The following is a 5,570-nucleotide window of genomic DNA, read 5'->3' as shown; positions in this document are numbered from 1 at the left end:
AACTCTTCATCTTATGTGAAATATGCACCTCCTTTAAAGAATTCCCCTTCCTTACATATGTGTCATAATGGCATCATTTTAATATTGCTCATAGTTTTTTACTAATAAACCTTGTACATTTTCAACTCTTCATCTTATGTGAGCATTTACTCATTTTTGGATACCCAAAATATCTCATATTTTTAATATTGCTCATAGTTTTTTACTAATAAACCTTGTACATTTTCAACTCTTCACCTTATGTGAGCATTTACTCATTTTTGGGTATCTTCTTTTTTTACAAATTTGGATTTATCTCTTCCCTACACATGGATTGATGCTATTGGCCCATAGGAACCTTAATTGGACCATAGTCTAAAGATTTCTGAAAATCTAGACCCTTAGACTAAGGTTCTTTATACCTATTTCCAATTAATTCCAATTGCACATTGAAAAATTCTTTTTGAATTTCTATTTCAGGGGAACTCATCTGAATTATAAGAGATATTTTTCTATCCAAAAATATTCAAAATCTGAATATTCTCTCTCTAGAATATTTTTCTCTCTCTAGGCTAAAACAGATAGAAACAAGGTCTTTATATTTCTGAAGAGGGTTGATTACAGGGGAAGATACTAGACATCAAAAAGGGGTTGGGGGAGGAATCTTACATTCTACCCCACTTAAAAAACGCGAGATGTCCTCATCTCGCAACTTGTGATAATTTCGCAAGATTCACGAATATGAGACTTAGAGAAAAATTTTAATCAAGATTAACCACCAAGAAATGTCTTAAAGAGAGCAAGATTCAAAATAAGAACAAGATTTAAACTTTATTCATTCTCGAAACTTATACAGTAAAGATAGAAAAACTCTTTACACTTCCATAAGCCCGTCCATCATATGATCACAAAAGCAGTCCTCACAAGCTGCACAAGTATAAGGTAACTCATCTATGGGAATGATTCTGTGGGTTATTGCTGCGCCTATCTCAGTGGTATGAGGTGTTCTAACAAAAGGACCTCTGAGAGGCAAGCCAAAAATGGGGTAAAGGCATATCTTCTCATGAGGAAGAAAACACGCCAGTAAGAAGACCCGCTCAGAAAACCCAGGATGCCTTGATCTCATGACGCAGTAGTATCGGGGACCCAAACCCAAAGCTTCAATAACCATGGCCAAGCGGACATTGTTACGAAAGTGCTGCTGACCCCAGGGTGTTACCCTAGTTATGTCTTGATAGGTCCGCCATTTTGTCTGCGCTACAGAAGTTCCCAAGTGAGGGAAAAGTGAGCGCTCATACTGCTCTATAAAATCTTTCTTCACAGACTCCCTTGCGTCTTGAAGGTGAGAAATCATTAGGGATAAAACTAGTTCTTGTTGCCAAGCCATGAAGGAGATTAAGAAAGAAAGGAGATCGATGGAAGTAAGATTACTGTGAGCGACAAGTAAAAGTTACGACTTATATAAAGGAAGGAGCTAGCGTAACTTAGAAGCCAACAGTAACTTGCCACTGAAGTTTTACCGTCTTTCCATGATTTGGGTTTGACACATTTTTCTATAGAAGGCATTAAGAATTTTGAGATGAAGAGATAAAAGAAGCTTGTAGGCTAAGTCACCTACTTTCATTGAATTCAGATATAAGGCTCACAATATCTGGGGGATAACTTCATATACTCCCCAAGAGATAAAGAACTTCTTTTGGGCCGTACTCGAATGAAGACCAAAACCTTGATATCCAAAACATCGATTCTTACTTCTGAACTCATTGTTCTGAATCCTTAAAACAGGTGGGACTCTTGAGAAGTATTCTAGAAAAAGGGTCTTCCTTTGTTAAACAGAACTTTCTTTTATTTTAGAGAGGGAATAATTATAAGATCAGAAAGGGAGATTCTTACTCCTGTATACCTCGAAGGCTGGGGAGGAATCTTACATTCTACCCCACTTAAAAAGTGCGAGATGTCCTCATCTCGCAAGGTAGAGGACAACTCTTTTTCTTAACATCCAATTTTATTTTGGGGTTCCTTATATTCTGGTCAACCCAACAGAACACTGGGATAAATATCCCTTATATAGAACTCATCATTAATATTCAGATCATATCATTCATATCTTTAACATGATAATGGTCCATTAGACCGAAAAATTTTCTTCTGAACATTCCTCCATGGGAATTTCAGTCAAGCAAGTTCTCAATTTGTCATCCCTTAACTTGATCTACTGATCAAGTGTTAACAGTAACAATTTGACAGTACAACCCACTAATCTCATAGTGATTTGCTGAATTCATTATCATCATTCCAGTTATGAATATCATCACTGGGACTCGTCCCATTCATCCTCATTGTGGTTTTGTTCAGATTTTTATATTTCAACTAATTTCAGAAATCATCATTTTTCAATCAGAATTTCCAATCAGAATCCAATTCAATTCATCAATTCTCAAACAGAATTAAAAATCATATCAACCACATTCGAATTCATCATCTGGATAGCATTAACGCTTATACTTTCAAGTCTTAGATTTACTCGTATATACTGTCAGTAAAGAGCTGCAGTATACTCTCGGTATATACGGGTAGTCACGGCCCTTGGAATTATAAGGTAAATACCATCATGTCTAGGCCTCAAGCAAGTCAGGGATTCTATATAATTGCGGTACTTCCCTCTGAAGACCCAATTATCAATTTACGAATTTTAGTTTGAATATCAAATTGTATGACTTATATCACACAATTACAACCTTTTTGTGTTTCTTGATAAATTTTTGACATATTTGTCTTCTCAGTTGATCTTTATTAACCAAATGCTCTGATACCAACTGTGAGATCCCTGTTCCCACCGCGCAACGGATTCGGGGTACTAGCAGCGGAAGTAGCACTTCTTGCGCGAGGTAGGGTCCCACACTCGGGGCCTCGTCCACGGATATCCGGACAAAAGACTAATCCGTCGGTTTTTCCAAAACCAGACCCGGAAAAACTTCCCTTATCCGGAAAGCACGGGCGATTCCACCAGGATAATTTTTACTCTAACGTAGTCAAAACTCTTACTGATCAAATAGATCCGACTGCATCTATAAAGATACTTGGTCAGATCAAGGAAGAAACTTGCACTTGGATCATTGGGATCAACGCTTTTTTCCCCACCAAGGAGGCACAGCCGTTGATTCCTATCCATAGAACAATTACTATCCGGGATTTACTTTATCTATCGTAATAACAGAAATTGAGTCTCGATTTACGGATCCATCAGTCCAGCCTAACCCCATCCGATCCCATGGGTTAGCCAACCGCCCAACCACTGTAGTGATGGGATCCAATTTGGAATTTGGTTAGGTTTTGTCCCGGGTACCAAGGAAAAGAGTTCCAAGGCCCCCTAGCTGGAATTTCATGCAAACATAAAACTAGCCACACCACTTACACACCCAATATGAAAAATTACCTTTTTCTTAGCATCAGCTAACTTTAAAACAATCCTTTAATGAAACCATAGTACCACTGATCACAATCTCCCAAATTATCCAGTTGATTCATAATTTCCCATCATTCCTTCATCAGAGTATCTATGGCATCATTGGCAACTAGAACGCTCACCACCTGTCCACACAGGGGCCGTTTCAATAGTTCCTAGCCCATAATACTCAACAATATAATCACTTATCAAGATGGACTCTCGTTGAAGATCAGCAAGATCAACCAACAGATCCATATAAAAGAGCCATGGACTCATCCGTTGAGGACCAGCAAGGTCAGTCAACCAGATCCATGCCCGGTTCCAGAAAACAACTCTTACTCCTTGTTCCAATATCTTCCTCGACGCACGCGTGGGTATCCTGGGCGACCCAGAGCCCGAGCACCGTATGGTCAGCACCCTCTAGGATCCTTCGCAGGTGACCTAGCGCTTCACTCATAGGCCGCTTCCTTGGTCCCTCATCCACCGTACCGGAAGCTCACCATTTTAATCGAACCGAGGCTGGTCAAGACCTCGGCCGACCTTGCTACGCGAGACGTCCTCCATTGACTCTCCGTCAGCAGTTGCAACTTTATCAGTTAGGTCTCCACGACCTTAATCATAAGACGGTCAAAATGCTTTCCCAGCATTCTTGACATAAAACAGCCATTTACAAACAGCATTTACAAACAGTTTACAAATACAATTTCTATATTAACTCTCATTTTTCCACATTATCCCTCATGCAATCCACATTACTTATTCCACATTTCATTTATATGTGTACTCATCCAATCATATCATTTTCCATCTCTTCACTTCAGATTCCTTCACATCACATATCATATATTCACATCCATATCCACATCCATACATCCACATCCACATCCACATTCACATCCATACATCCACATCTACATGCTTATCTCCATTTTCACATCCTCATTTATACATCCACATCCCATATCCACATTCATACATACACATCCATATCCACATCCATATCCGCATTCATACATACACATCCATATCCACATCCACATGCATACATTCATTATCACGTCCTCATTCATACATCCACATCCACATACATACATACATACATCCACATCCACATCCACATTCTCATTCACATCTATACATCCATATCTACATGCACATTCACATCCATACATCCACATCTATATCCTCATTCACATCCATACATCCACATTCATGCATCCACATCTACATGCCTACATCCATACATACACATCCACATTTACATCCATGCATCCACATCTACATCCTCATTCACATCCATACATCCACATTCATACATCCATACATCCACATTCATACATCCACATCCACATCCACATTCACATCCATACATCCACATTCATACATCCACATCCACATCCACATCCACATCCACATTCACATCCATACATCCATATTCATACATCCACATCCACATCCACATGCATCTTATCATATCTTATCACTTCCCATATCTTTTATGCATACCTCTATGCATGAAATTCAATTATGCTAAAAGTAACACTTTTATAATAAAATATTCAACTTTTATGCATACCTCTATGCATGAAATCCAATATGATAAAAGTAACACTTTTGATATAAAAAAATTATCCTTTATGCATACTTCTATGCATGAAAATTAAAAATGATAAAAGTAACACTTTTGATATAAAAAAATTTTCCTTTATGCATCCTTCTATGCATGAAAATTAAAAATGATAAAATAACACTTTTAATATAAAAAAATTACCCTTTATGCATACTTCTATGCATGAAAATTAAAAATGATAAAAGTATCACTTTTGATATAAAAATTTTCCTTTATGCATACTTCTATGCATGAAAAAATAAAAAATGATAAAAGTAACACTTTTGATATAAATTTTTTTTCTTTTATGCATACTTCTATGCATGAAAATTAAAAATGATAAAAGTAACACTTTTGATATAAAAAAATTATCCTTTATGCATGATATTAAAATTCAATTTCTCCATGATTATAATGAAATTCTTTCAATTAATCTAGGATGATAATTCCTAGAATATGGTAGGAAGTCCTCTTTTTATGCTTTGAATGAAATTATTTTATGCATAATTTTTATAAAAATTTTGCCATAGCTCC

This window comes from Cibotium barometz, unplaced genomic scaffold, assembly GCF_041138505.1.
Source record: "Cibotium barometz isolate CiBa-2024 unplaced genomic scaffold, ASM4113850v1 ctg504, whole genome shotgun sequence".
NCBI classification, from domain to species: Eukaryota; Viridiplantae; Streptophyta; class Polypodiopsida; order Cyatheales; family Cibotiaceae; genus Cibotium; species Cibotium barometz.
This window is presented reverse-complemented; position numbering follows the sequence as displayed.